Here is a 15528-nt window from a genome sequence, read left to right on the forward strand (position 1 = left end):
AGCTAAGAGAAGCCAAGGCACAACTCTCTTTAGAGGACCTGACCGAATTCTTCAAGGAATTAGCTGAGTTCTTGCAAATCTATGACACAGTCAAGACTAATGGGGTTAACCCTGAGGTCTATAGACTGATGCTATTCCCTTTTGCTGTGAGAGACAGAGCTAGAATATGGTTGGATTCTCAACCTAAAGAAAGCCTGGACTCTTGGGAAAAGCTAGTCAATGCCTTCTTGGCAAAGTTCTTTCCACCACAAAGATGGAGTAAGCTTAGAGTGGAAGTCCAAACCTTCAGACAGAAGGATGGAGAATCCCTCTATGAAGCTTGGGAAAGATACAAACAATTAATCAGAAGATGTCCCTCAGACATGCTTTCTGAATGGAGCATCATAGGTATTTTCTATGATGGTCTCTCTGAACTATCCAAGATGTCTTTGGATAGCTCGGCTGGAGGATCTCTTCATCTGAAGAAGACGCCTGCAGAAGCTCAAGAATTGATTGAAATGGTTGCAAATAACCAATTCATGTACACTTCTGAAAGGAATCCTGTGAACAATGGGACTAGTCAGAAGAAAGGAGTTCTTGAAATTGACACTCTGAATGCCATTTTGGCTCAGATAAAATATTGACTCAACAAGTCAATCTGATTTCTCAAAGTCTGTCTGGAATGCAAAATGCACCAAACAGTACTAAGGATGCTTCATCTGAGGAAGAAGCTTATGATCCTGAGAACCCTTCAGTGGAAGAGGTAAATTACCTAGGAGAACCCTATGGTGACACCTATAATTCTTCATGGAGAAATCACCAAAATCTCATGGAAGAATCAAGAGAGACCTCAACAAGGTTTCAATAATAATGGTGGAAGAAACAGGTTTAACAATGGTAAACCTTTTCCATCATCTTCTCAGCAACAGACAGAGAGCTCTAAGCAGAATACCTCTGACTTAGCAACCATGGTCTCTGATCTAATCAAGACCACTCAAAGTTTCATGAATGAAACAAGGTCCTCCATCAGAAATTTGGAAGGACAAGTGGGTCAGCTGAGCAAGAAAGTTACTGAACTCCCTCCTAGCACTCTCCCAAGTAATACAGAAGAAAATCCAAAAGGAGAGTGCAAAGCCATAACCATGGCCGAATGTGGAGAGGAAAGAGAAGAGGAGGACGCCACTGAGGAAGACCTCAGTGGGCGTGTACCAGTCTCCTCTGAGGACCAATGGGAATCTGAGGCTCAAAATGAGACCATAGAGATTCCATTGGACTTACCTCTGCCATTCATGAGCTCTGATGAGTATTCCTCCTCTGAAGAGGATGAGTATGTCATTGAGGAACAAGTTGCTAAATACCTTGGAGCAATCATGAAGCTAAATGACAGGTTATTTGGAAATGAGACTTGGGAGGATGAACCCCCTTTGCTCACCAAGGAACTGGATAACTTGTCTAGGCAGCAATTGCCTCAAAAGAGGCAGGATCCTGGGAAGTTTTCTATACCTTGTACCATAGGCACCATGACCTTCAAGAAGGCCTTGTGTGACTTGGGGTCAAGTGTAAACCTCATGCCCCTCTCTGTAATGGAGAAATTAGGGATCTTTGAGGTGCAAGCTACAAAAATCTCACTAGAGATGGCAGACAACTCAAGAAAACAAGCCTATGGACTTGTAAAGGATGTTCTGGTTAAGGTTGAAGACCATTACATTCCTACTGATTTCATAGTCCTAGAGATTGGGAAGTGCATGGATGAATCCATCATCCTTGGCAGACCCTTCCTAGCCACAGCAAAGGCTGTGATTGATGTTGATAGAGGAGAGTTGATCATTCAAGTGAATGAAGAATCCTTGGTGTTTAAGGCCCAAGGATATCCCTCTGTCATCATGGAGAAGAAGCATGAAGAGCTTCTCTCAAAACAGAGCCAAACAGAGCCCCCACAGTCAGACTCTAAGTTTGGTGTTGGGAGGCCACAATCAAACTCTAAGTTTGGTGTTGGGAAGTTCCAACACGGTTCTGAACAACTCTGAGGCTCCATGAGAGTCCTCTGTCAAGCTAATGACAGTAAAGAAGCGCTTGTTGGGAGGCAACCCAATGTTTTTTAATTAATTATTTTCTTTTGTTATTTTATCTTTTTTGTAGGTTGATGATCATAAGAAGTCACAAAAACAATGAAAAAAGTAAAAACAAAATGAAAAACAGGAAGAAAAACAGCACACCCTGGAGAAGAAGAAGCTGGCGTTCAAACGCCAGTATGCTAACTGTTGGGCGTTTAACGCCCAGTCTGGCACCATTCTGGGCGTTTAACGCCAGAAAGGGGCACCAGACTGGCGTTAAACGCCAGTAAAGGGTAAAAACCTGGCGTTAAACGCCAGGAATGGGCACCAGCCCGGCGTTTAACGCCAGAAAGGCTCAAAACGTGGATTTTGATGCCATTTGGTGCAAGTGCCTTTCCTTGACACTACAGGATCTGTGGACCCCACAGGACCCTACCATCATTCTCTCTCTTCTTCCCCCACTCACCAATCACCTCAACACCTCTTCCCCAAAAACCCCTCACCTATCAAATCCCATCTTTCTCTTCACCATTCACATCCATCCTTCATAAATCCCCACCAACCTCACCCTTCAAATTCAAACCACTTTCCCTCCCAAACCCACCCTCCATGGCCGAACCATTCACCCCCCTCTCTCCTATATATACCCTTCTTCAACCCTTCATTTTCACACAACCTAAACACCCTTTCTTACCCTTCTAGGCCGAACACACCACTTTCCCCCTCTTCCTCATTTTCTTCTTCTCCTACTCTCTTCTTCTTTCTTCTTTTGCTCGAGGACGAGCAAACATTTTAAGTTTGGTGTGGTAAAAGCGTTGCTTTTTCATAACCATTTATGGCATCCAAGGCCGGAGAAACCTCTAGAAAGAGGAAAAGGGAAGGCAAAGGCTTCCACCTCCGAGTCATGGGAGATGGATAGATTCCTCTCAAGGGTGCATCAAGACCACTTCTATGAAGTTGTGGCCTTGAAGAAGGTGATCCCCGAAGTCCCCTTTTCACTCAAAAGGGTGAATATCCGGAGATCCGCCATGAGATCCAAAGAAGAGGTTGGGAAGTACTTACCAACCCCATTCAACAAGTCAGAATCTTGATGGTTCAAGAGTTCTATGCCAATGCATGGATCACCAAGAACCATGACCAAAGTGTGAACCCGGATCCAAAGAATTATCTTACTATGGTTCGGGGGAAATACTTGGATTTTAGTCCGGAAAGTGTGGGTGGCGTTCAACTTGCCTATGATGCAAGGAGATGAGCATCTTACACTAGAAGGGTCAACTTTGATCAAAGGTTGGACCAAGTCCTCACAGTCATATGTGAAGAGGGCGCACAATGGAAGCAAGATTCAAGAGGAAAGCCGGTCCAATTGAGAAGGCATGACCTCAAACCCGTGGCTAGAGGATGGTTAGAGTTCATACAACGCTCAATCATTCCCACTAGCAACCGGTCCGAAGTTACCATAGACCGGGCTATCATGATCCATAGCATCATGATTGGAGAAGAAATAGAGGTTCATGAGGTTATAGCCCAAGAACTCTATAGGGTGGCGGACAAGACCTCTACCTTGGCAAGGTTAGCCTTTCCTCACCTCATTTGTCACCTCTGTTATTCAGTGGGAGTTGACATAGAGGGAGACATCACCATTGATGAGGACAAGCCCATCACTAAGAAAAGGATGGAGTACACAAGAGATCCCACTCATCATGAGATCCCTGAGATTCCTCAAGGGATGAATTTTCCTCCACAAGACTATTGGGGGCAACTAAACACCTCCCTAGGAGAGTTGAGTTCCAATATGGGACAACTAAGGGTGGAGCACCAAGAACACTCCATTCTCCTCCATGAAATTAGAGAAGAACAAAGAATCATGAGAGAGGAGCAACAAAGGCAAGGAAGAGACATTGAGGAGCTCAAGCACTCCATAGGACCTTCAAAAGCAAGGAAGAGCCGCCATCACTGAGGTGGACCCGTTCCTTGATTTCCTTGTTCTTTATTCCTTTGTTTTTCGAATTTTTAGTGCTTTATGTTATCCATGCTTGTGTCTTATGATCATTAGTGTCTTAGTGTCTATGCCTTAAAGTTATGAATGTCCTATGAATCCATCACCTTTCTTGAATAAAAATGTGCTTAATTGAAAAAGGAAGAATTGCATGAATTTTGAATTTTATAATAGTTTAATTATTTTGATGTGGTGGCAATATTTTTGTTCTCTGAATGTATGCTTAAACAGTGCATATGTATCTTGAATTTGTGGTTCATGAATGTTGGCTCTTGAAAGAATGATGAAAAAGGAGACATGTTATTGAGGATCTGAAAAATCAATAAAATGATTCTTGAAGCAAGAAAAAGCATTGCTATTCAAAAAAAAAAAAAGAGAAAAAAAGGAAAACGAAAAAAAATAATAATAAGAGTCGTGATCCAAGGCAAATAAGAGTGTGCTTAAGAACCCTGGACACCTCTAATTGGGGACTTTAGCAAAGCTAAGTCACAATCTGAAAAGGTTCACCCAATTATGTGTCTGTGGCATGTATGTATCCGGTGGTAATACTGGAAAGACAGAGTGCTTTGGGCCACAGCCAAGACTCAATAAATAGCTATGTTCAAGAATCATCATACTTTACTAGGAGAATCATTAACACTATCTGGATTCTAAGTTCCTAAAGAAGCCAACCATTCTGAATTTCAAAGGATAGATTGAGATGCCAAAACTGTTCAGAGGCAAAAAGTTAAAAGCCCCGCTCATCTAATTAATACTGATCTTCACAGATGTTTTTGGAATTCATTGCATATTCTCTTCCTTTTATCTTATTTGATTTTCAGTTGCTTGGGGACAAGCAACAATTTAAGTTTGGTGTTGTGATGAGCGGATGATTTGTATACTTTTTGGCATTGTTTTTAGTATGTTTTTGATATGATCTAGTTAGTTTTTAGTATATTTTTATTAGTTTTTAGTTAAAATTCACTTTTCTGGACTTTACTATGAGTTTGTGTGTTTTTCTGTGATTTCAGGTATTTTCTGGCTGAAATTGAGGGACCTGAGCAAAAATCTGATCCAGAGACTCAAAAGGACTGCAGATGCTGTTGGATTCTGACCTCCCTGCACTCAAAGCAAATTTTCTGGAGCTACAGAAGCCCAATTGGCGCGCTCTCAACGGCGTTGGAAAGTAGACATCCTGGGCTTTCCAGCAATATATGATAGTCCATACTTTGCCCAAGATTTGATGGCCCAAACCGGCGTTCAAAGTCACCTCAAGAAATCCCAGCGTTAAACGCTGGAACTGGCACCTAATTGGGAGTTAAACGCCCAAACTGGCACTAAAGCTGGCGTTTAACTCCAAGGAGAGTCTCTACACGAAATTTCTTCATTGCTCAGCCCAAGCACACACCAAGTGGGCCCGTAAGTGGATTTTTATGTCATTTACTCATCTATGTACTAGTTTTCTATAAGTAGGACCTTTTACTATTGTATGATATACATCTTGGTAGCTATCTTTGAGTTTTATGCTATCTTAGATCATTGGGAGGCTGGCCATTCGGCCATGCCTAGACCTTATGCTTATGTATTTTCAACGGTGGAGTTTCTACACACCATAGATTAAGGTGTGGAGCTCTGCTGTACCTCGAGTATTAATGCAATTACTATTGTTCTTCCATTCAATTCCGCTTGTTCTTTTACCAAGATATCACTTGTTCTTCAACCTGATGAAGGTGATGATTGACGCCCATCACCATTCTCACCCATGAACAAGGTGACTGACAACCATTCTTGTTCTACAAGCATCTGAGGCTTAGTGAATATCTCTTGGATTCTTCGGAATCTTCGTGGTATAGGCAGGACCTGATGGCGGCATTCAAGAGAATCCGGAAGGTCTAAACCTTGTCTGTGGTATTCTGAGTAGGATTCAATGATTGAATGACTGTGACGTGCTTCAAACCCGTAACCTACTGGGCGTTAGTGACAGACGCAAAAGAGTTATTCTATTCCGGTAGGGGAGGGAACCAAACCGGTGATTGGCAGCACTGTGACAGAGTGTGTGCATTAGCTTTCACTGCGCGGATGGGAGGTAGCTGCTGACAACAGTGAAACCTTACACGAGCTTGCCATGGAAAGGAGTAAGAAGGGCTGGATGAAGGCATTAGGAAAGCAGAGAGACGGAAGGGAAGGCATCTTCATACACTTGTCTGAAGCTCTTACACCAATGATATACATAAGTATCTCTATCCTTATCTTTTAGGTTATTTTCGTTCATCACCATATACATCTGAGTTTGCCTGACTAAGATTTACAAGATGACCATAGCTTGCTTCAATACTAACAATCTCCGTGGGATCGACCCTTACTCACGTAAGGTTTATTACTTGGACGACCCAGTGCACTTGCTGGTTAGTTGTGCGAAGTTGTGTAATGCCATGGTATTGAGCCACCAAGTTTTTGGAGCCATTACCGGGGATTATTTGAGTTGTGAAAAAGTATTGTTCACAATTTCGCGCACCAAGGATCAACAGATATACCAGTATTAGAAATAATATGGCCTAGAACAATACCTTGCTTTACCATAAAATGACATTTTTCGAAATTAAGTACAAGGTTTGAACTAGTACATCGTTCTAATACTCTAGCTAGACTATCCAAACAAAGGTCAAACGAATCACCATAAACACTAAAGTCATCCATAAAAACTTCCATACAATTCTCAAGAAAATCTGAGAAAATACTCATCATGCATCTTTGAAATGTAGCCGGTGCATTACATAAGCCAAAAGGCGTTCTCTTGTATGCATACGTTTCAAAGGGGCTTGTAAAAGTGGTTTTCTCCTGGTCTTCTAGAGCAATATGGATTTGAAAATATCCAGTATAACCATCTAGAAAACAGTAGTGGGATTTACCTGACAGGCGATCAAGCATTTGATCGATGAAAGGCAATGGGCAGTGATCCTTGCGAGTGGCTTGGTTCAAAAGCCTGTAGTTAATGCACACTCTCCAGGAATTCTGCACTGTTATGACGCCAGACTTCTTCGGAACCACTTGTACTGGGCTAACCCATTCACTATCCGAGATAGGATAGATGATGTCGGCGTCAAGCAATCAGGTCACTTTCTTCTTCACAACTTCTTAGATGGTGGGGTTCAACCGCCTTTAAGGTTGACGGATAGGCCTTGCTCCCTCCTCTAGAAAAATTCGGTGCTCACAGACTTGAGGGCTTATGCCTACAATGTCCGTCAAACTCCACCCAATAGCTTTCTTGTGTCTTCTAAGCACACTAAGCAAACGCTCCTCTTGTTGGGAAGTAAGTTCATTTGCAATGATAACCGGGAGCTTTTGATTATCCTCAAGATAAGCATACTTGAGGTGAGGTGGAAGGGGTTTCAACTCTATTTTCAGCTCATGGCTTGGCACTTGATCATCAGGAACCACTGGAGGTAGCAAGGTGTCTTCAATATACTCAGAGGACTGCCCCACACTTGCACATTGCTCCATGTTCTTCTCTTCCACTACCTCTTGGTGAACTTCAGCCACAGTCTCATCAATAATGTCACACTGGAAGATGGAGTGGTCTTCTGGTGGGTGCTTCATGGCTTCATCAAGGTTGAAGCTCACTGCTCTGCCATCTATCTCAAAAGAATAGGTACCCGAGAAGGCATCCAACTTAAACTGCGAAGTCTTCAAAAATGGCCTTCCAAGCAGGATGGATGAAGCTCTCTCGGAGTCACTAGGGGGCATCTTTAAAATGTAAAAGTCAATCGGAAATGTCAGCCCCTTAATGCTCACCAAGACGTCTTCCGCAATGCCAACCACCGAGATTATGCTCTTATCTGCCAAAACAAAATGTGTTGCCAACCTTTTCAAGGGTGAGAGCCTCAAAGCATCATATACAAATAATGGCATAATACTAACACATGCAGCTAAATCACACATACAATCAACAAATTGAACACCCCCTATGGTACAAGTAACCATACAAGGACCGGGATCATCACATTTCTCTGGTATAGCACCCATAAGAGCAGAAATTGAGCTACCCAAAGGAATAGTTTCGAATTCATGTATCTTATCCTTATTCATGCATAAATCTTTTAGAAACTTAGCATATTTAGGCACTTGGCGAATAGCATCAAAAAGGAGAATAGTTACCTCAACCTTTTTGAAGATATCCACCATCTTGGGGTCTAGCTCCACTTGCTTCTTTGTCCTCCTAGTAAGATGTGAAAAAGGAATGGGAATGGCTTCTCTCATAGCATCATCTTCCTTAGATACTCTATTCCTTGGTTGAGCAACTTCTTCTTCAACCGCATCTTGTACCTCCTCCTCTTTTTCAACATCTTCTACCTCAACAATGTCTTCAACTTGAATGCCATCTCTTGAGCTTGGCTCCTCAGGACTCCTCTCTGGCAATATAGTTCCGGACCTCAAGGTGATGGCATTGATTCCACCCTTGGAGTTGGGTAAAGGTTGAGAGGGAAGTGCACTAGAGTTTGAAGGTTGATTGTTGGGGGTAGAGGGTGGTTCCATTTGAGATATAAGAGCTTGTAAAGTGGAGTTAAGACCGATGAGGCTAGAGTTAAGTGAATTTTGAAGCTCTTTTTGTCCTTGAAGGATAGAACGGAGTGTTTCATCTTGGTTGGGGGAAGGGAAAGGATAGGTAACTTGAGGGGCTTATGGTTGGTTGGGTTGAGGTGCTTGGGCTTGCCTTTGGTGAGGTGCTCAATATGGAGGGTTTTGTTGATACTGATTCTGTTGATAGTTGTTGTTATTCCACCTTTGATGTCCACCGTTGTCTCTGCCTCCTTGGTTGTAGTTGTCCCTTGACGTTAGGATTTTTGCTAGTAAAGAATTTTGTAAAAATATAGTCGCGTTGTGAGTATAGATTCTAAATCAACAGAAAATCCCTTCGTACAAATGTGTTGGTTGTCACAAGTAACAAAACCCAATAAATTTATAAACCGAAGTATTCAAACCTCGGGTCGTCTTCTCAAGGAATTGTAGGGAAGTATGATTTATTATTGGTTATGGAAAAACAGTGTTTGGGTTTGAAAAAGGTTTTAAGCAAGAGAAATAGATTGCAAGAATTAGAAATTAATAACTAATAAAACTCTTGGCAAGGTATGAAAACTGGAAGTCCTATCCCAGTTATCCTTATCAACTGTGATAAAAATTGGATTTTTCTCCCACTAAGTTAACCTCTAACTATGAAGGTAAGTCAAGTGGATGGAATAAGTTTAGTTCCTCAGGTCCTAGTCTTTCCTTGGAAAAGGCTAGAGTTATTGGAACTCAAGTTAATTCTTGAAGAATTCCAATTTTCAGTCGACAATGAGTTTGACAAATCAAGAGTTACCAATTAATCAATTAAAGCCAAGAATATAAAAATCTAGATAAAAATCATAAATAACTGTAATATCTCAAATTAAACTGAATGGAGATGTCAATTCTAACATGGAAAATATTCATAAGCCAATTGGGTAACATAAATCAAACACAAATAAAAGCTTCAGAGTAAACAAAAATAGAAGAGAAACATAAATTATTGAACCTGGTATGAAGAAACAATCCTAATCCTAATAGAAATCCTAATCCTAAATCCTAAGAGAGAAGGGAGAACCTCTCTCTCTAAAAACTACATCTAAAACCTAAAATTGTGAGTAATGATTGAATTAATTCATTCTGCTCCACTCCCAGCCTCTAATCTATGTTTTCTGGGCCGAGAACTGGGTCAAAAATAGCCCAGAAGTCACTCCCAGCGCTTTCTGATCCGTACAGGTCGCGGCAGAGTGACGCGGAGGCGTCATCCACGCGTTTGCGTGGAATGAGATTCGCAGATGCGACGCGTCCGCGTGAAGCGTGCATTCGCGTCGCCTATCTGTATGGCCACTATGAGAAATTATATATCAAATCGAAGCCCCGGACGTTAGCTTTCCAACGCATCTAGAACCGTGTCGTTTGGACCTCTGTAGCTCAAGTTATGACCGTTTGAGTGCGAAGAGGTCAGGCTGACAGCTTAGCAATTTCTTCAACTTCTTGTATTCCTTCAACTTTTGCATGCTTCCTTTCCATCCTCTAAGCCATTCCTGCCCTGTATTCTCTGAAATCACTTAACACAAATATCACATCATCAAATGGTAATAAGAGAGGATTAAACATAGCAAAATTAAGACCAAAAAAGCATGTTTTCAATCATAGCACAAAATCGGGAAGGAGAATGTAAAACCATGCAAATCATATGAATAAGTGGGCAAAGACTTGATAAAAATCACTTAATTGAGCACAAGATAAACCATAAAATAGTGGTTTATCATCCCTCCATCCTTGGTTAAAATTGTCTCTCCATCCCTGGTTGGAATTGTCTTGCCAACCTTGATTGTAGTTACCACCTTGGTTATAATTACCGTCTTGTTGATAGTACCCTTGGTTTGGATGGTTATAATAAGCATTTGTAGCCACCAAGGTGTTGTCCTCCTGAAGTTGTGGACATTCATCAATGTAGTGGGAATAGCAAGCGCATATTTCAGACACTCTTTGAGGGACCAACTGTTGACATTGCTGCTGTTGGGAAGGCGGAGGTTGTTGTTGATTCAGCTGGAGCTGCTTGAGTATATTGGTCATCTCTCCTAGAGTCTTGGTGAGAGCAGCGGTCTCACTACTAGAAGAAACTTCCGCAACAGCCTTGGGATGATTAGTCCTGTGCCTTGCATTTCGGGTAGACTCAGCTAGATTGGTGATCAATTGTCACGCTTCTGTCGCCGTCTTGTTCTTCATCAAAGAGCCATTACTTGCATCATCTAAGATTGTCTTGTCTTGAGGCTTCATGCCTTGGCAGAAATAGCTAATCAACACCAACTGGTCAATCTTGTGATGGAGACATGAGTCAAGGAGATTCCTGAAGCGTTTCCAATACTCGTAGAGAGTCTCTGATTCGCCTTGGATGATGCAAGAAATTCCCTTTTGGAATCTATCTGTAACCTCTGCTGGAAAGAACTTATCCAGGAATTCCTAAGCAGATCCCAATTAGTAACAACAGCTTTCGGTTGAGTGTAGAACCGCTCCCTTGCCTTTTTCTCAAGAGAAAATGGGAAGGCATATAACCAAATGGTAGTCTCATCCGCACCATGCCGCCTAGTAGTTGAGCAAGCTGCCTGAAAATCTCGAAGGTGCTTGATAGGCTCTTGAGCAGGTAAGTGATGAGCGGATATTTTGTACGCTTTTTGGGAGTAATTTCATGTAGATTTTAGCATGTTTCAGTTAGTTTTTAGTAGAATAATATTAGTTTTTAGGCAAAAATCATATTTCTGGACTTTACTATGAGTGTGTGTATTTTTCTGTGATTTCAGGTATTTTCTGGCTGAAATTGAGGAAGCTGAGCAAAAATCTGACTTAGGCTGAAAAAAAGACTGCTGATGCTGTTGGATCCTGACCTCCCTGCACTCAAAATGGATTTTCTGGAGCTACAGGAGTTCAATTGGCGCGCTCTCAACGGCGTTGGAAATTAGACATCTAGGGCTTTCCAGCAATATATAATAGTCCATACTTTGCGCAAGGATAGACGACGTAACTTGGCGTTGAACGCCAAGTTCATGCTGCTGTCTGGAGTTAAACGCCAGAAAAACGTCATGATCCGGAGTTGAACGCCCAAAACACGTCATAACCTGGAGTTTAACGCCAAGAAAGGCCTCTACTCGTGGATAGCTTTAGTCTCAGCCCCAGCACACACCAAGTGGGCCCCAGAAGTGGATTTCTGCACCAATTATCTTAGTTTACTCATATTCTGTAAACCTAGGTTACTAGTTTACTATTTAAACAACTTTTACAGACATTTCTTGTACCTCATGACATTTTTAGATCTGAATTACATACTTTGTGACGGCATGAGTCTCTAAACTCCATTGTTGGGGGTGAGGAACTCTGCAGCGTCTCGATGATTTAATACAATTCCTCTGTTTTCCATTCAAACACGCTTGTTCTTATCTAAGATGTTTATTCGCGCTTAATTGTGAAGAAGGTGATGATCCGTGACACTCATCACCTTCCTCAATCCATGAACGTGTGCCTGACAACCACCTCCGTTCTACATTAGACTGAATGAATATCTCTTAGATTCCTTAATCAGAATCTTCGTGGTATAAGCTGGATTGATGGCGGCATTCATGAGAATCCGGAAAGTCTAAACCTTGTCTGTGGTATTCCGAGTAGGATTCTGGGATTGAATGACTGTGACGTGCTTCAAACTCCTGAGGGCTGGGCGTTAGTGACAGACGCAAAAGAATCAATGGATTCTATTCCAACCTGATTGAGAACCGACAGATGATTAGCCGTGCTGTGACAGAGCATAGGAACGTTTTCACTGAGAGGATGGGAAGTAGCCATTGACAACGGTGACACCCTACATAGAGCTTGCCATGGAAGGAGCCTTGCGTGTATTGAAGGATTTCAAGGAAGAGTTGAAGTCAAAGGACAAAGCATCTCCAAAACTCCAACATATTCCCCAGTCCTTTATAAACAAGTAACTCTATTGTTCTCGTTTATCTTTCCAATCAAATCTAATAATTCCAACTTACAATTTTAAACATTTTGACTTCTTACGATTAAATCCAAATAACCTTGTTGACATCCTAACTAAGATTAATAAAATAAACATTGATTGCTTCAAGCCAATAATCTCCGTGGGATCGACCCTTACTCAAGTAAGGTATTACTTGGACGACCCAGTGCACTTGCTGGTTAGTTGTGCGAATCACAAATTCGTGCACCAAGTTTTTGGCGCCGTTGCCGGGGATTATTGAGTTTGGACAATTGAAGGCATATTTTATTTCTTAGATTAGGAATAATTTATTTTTATTTTTATTGTTATAGAGTCATTAAATCTTGATAGGATAGTTTCTTTTCAAAAATTTCTTTTCAAAATTTATTATTTTTCTTTTAATTAATTGCTAATTTTCGTGAGTTTAGTGTCTTGTTCTAAGTTTGGTGTCAATTGCATATCTCATATTTTTCTTTAAAATTTTCGACTTGTGTTCTTTGTTCTTCATTGATCTTCAAGTTGTTCTTGCTTATTTTTCTTGTTTGATCTTGAGTTTTTCTTGCTTTGTGTCTTTTCTTGTTTCACTTGCGTTCTTTTTAAAGCATTAATTGGAATATCTAGAACAAGTGTTACATTTATTCCCAATTGGCTAAAGCATTGGCTTATATTCTTGATGAGGGAGCACCAGTACTTTTGAAAATCTTTTTCAAAAATAATTTTTCTTGATTTAATCTTGTGCCAAACTTTAAGTTTGGTGTTTTCTTGTTAATTTTAATATAATTTTCGAAAAATTATCTTGGTTTTCTAAAAATTTTAAGTTTGGTGTTCTTTCTTTTGTTCTTGGTGTTCTTGTGAATCTTCAAAGTGTTCTTGAGTTTTTCTTGTGTCTTGATCTTAAAATTTTTAAGTTTGGTGTTCCTTGGTGTTTTCCCTCCAAAAAAAATTTTCGAAAATAAGGAGCATTAGATCTAAAAATTTTAAGTCTTGTGTCTTTTGTGTGTTTTTCTCTTTCATCACAAAATTCAAAATTCAAAAAAAATTTATATTTTCTAACTAATTTTGAACTTCTCTTTTCAAAAATTTTATATAAAAATTCAAATTTCAATTTCAAAATATTTCTAATTTCTTTTATTTATTTCGTTTTTTTTATTTATTTATTTATTTTATAAAAAAAAATAATCTTTCAAAATATTTTCAAATTTTTTTTATATATTCCATTTTTATTTATTCCACAACTATAAAATAAATAATTATCAACATATAAATTATCCCTTGTATTCCATCATGGAAGTAAGTATGAATGGACAAGACAAGAGGACTCTGGGGTCATATGCCAACCCCACTACTGCTTCATATGGGAGTAGTATCTGTATACCCTCCATTGGAGTTAGTAGCTTTGAGCTGAATCCTCAGCTCATTATCATGGTGCAGCAAAACTGCCAGTATTCTGGTCTTCCACATGAAGAACCTACAGAGTTTCTGGCACAATTTCTGTAAATTGCTGATACATTACATGATAAGGAAGTAGATCAGGATGTCTACAGATTATTACTGTTTCCATTTGCTGTAAAAGATCAAGCTAAGAGGTGGTTAAATAACCAGCCTAAGAACAGCATAAAAACATGGAAACAGCTGTCAGAAAAATTCCTGAATCACTATTTCCCTCCCAAACGGATGACACAACTAAGGCTAAACATCCAAGGCTTCAAACAAGGAGATAATGAATCCCTTTATGATGCCTGGGAGAGATACAGAGAGATGCTAAGAAAATGTCCCTCTGAAATGTTTTCAGAATGGGTGCAATTAGACATCTTCTACTATGGGCTTACAGAAAAAGCTCAGATTTCTCTAGACCACTCAGCTGGTGGATCTATACACATGAGAAAAATAATTGAAGAAGCTCAAGAGCTTATTGATACAGTTGCCAGAAATCAGCATCTGTACCTAAGCAGCGAATCCTCTATGAAAGAAGAAGCTAAAAAAGTAACTGCAGAACTCAGTCCAGTGGATCAGGCTAATGAATTCAATCAGCAATTAGATTTTCTAACTCAGCAGCTAGCCGAATTCAAGGAAATATTACAGGAAACAAGAATGGCTAACAGGAACATGGAAGTACAATTAAAGCAGACAGAAAAGCAACTGTCAAAACAAATAACAGAAGAATGCCAAGCAGTTCAATTAAGAAGTGGGAAAACATTAAATACCTCACTTCAAAGCAGCAGGAAACCAAGAAATGAACAAGAGGATACTCAAAATCCCTCTGAGGACAATCAGAGCCCAGAGAGGAACAGAGCTGGCGCTGAACGCCCAGACCATGCTCATTCCTGGCGTTCAACGCCAGAAACAAGCATGAATCCGGCGTTGAACGCCCAAAGGGAGCATGGTTCTGGCGTTCAAACGCCAGTAACAAACAAGGAAGTGGCGTTTAACGCCACTCCAGCTCCCACCACTGGCATTCAAACGCCAGTGGGGAATCAGTCACATATAAGTGCTGACCTTTCTAAGAAGGCTCCCCAACCCACTTCTGTAGGTAATAAACCTGCAGCAACTAAGGTTGAGGAATACAAAGCCAAAATGCCTTATCCTCAAAAACTCCGCCAAGCGGAACAAGATAAGCAATTTGCCCGCTTTGCAGACTATCTCAGGACTCTTGAAATAAAGATTTCGTTTGCAGAAGCACTTGAGCAAATACCCTCTTATGCTAAGTTCATGAAAGAGATCTTAAGTCATAAGAAGGATTGGAGAGAAACTGAAAAAGTTTACCTCACTGAAGAATGCAGTGCAGTCATTCTGAAAAGCTTACCTGAGAAGCTTAAAGATCCTGGGAGCTTTATGATACCATGCACATTAGAAGGTGTTTGTACCAAGCAAGCTTTGTGTGATCTTGGGGCAAGTATCAACCTAATACCTGCATCTACTATCAGAAAGCTTGGTTTAGCAGAAGAAATCAAACCAACCAGGATATGTCTTCAACTTGCTGATGGCTC

At 40.6% G+C, this 15528-nt stretch overlaps 1 non-coding gene across 1 annotated transcript; it reads right to left on the reverse strand.

Annotated features, from left to right (window-relative positions):
- Window positions 1–260: 260 nt before the first annotated feature.
- On the reverse strand, window positions 261–368 carry LOC130959097 (small nucleolar RNA R71). Its single transcript, XR_009078192.1, has one exon. It is a non-coding gene; the product is annotated as a small nucleolar RNA R71 (small nucleolar RNA).
- Window positions 369–15528: the final 15160 nt, after the last annotated feature.

The sequence above is a fragment of the Arachis stenosperma genome, chromosome 10, assembly GCF_014773155.1.
Source record: "Arachis stenosperma cultivar V10309 chromosome 10, arast.V10309.gnm1.PFL2, whole genome shotgun sequence".
In the NCBI taxonomy this organism is placed as follows: Eukaryota; Viridiplantae; Streptophyta; class Magnoliopsida; order Fabales; family Fabaceae; genus Arachis; species Arachis stenosperma.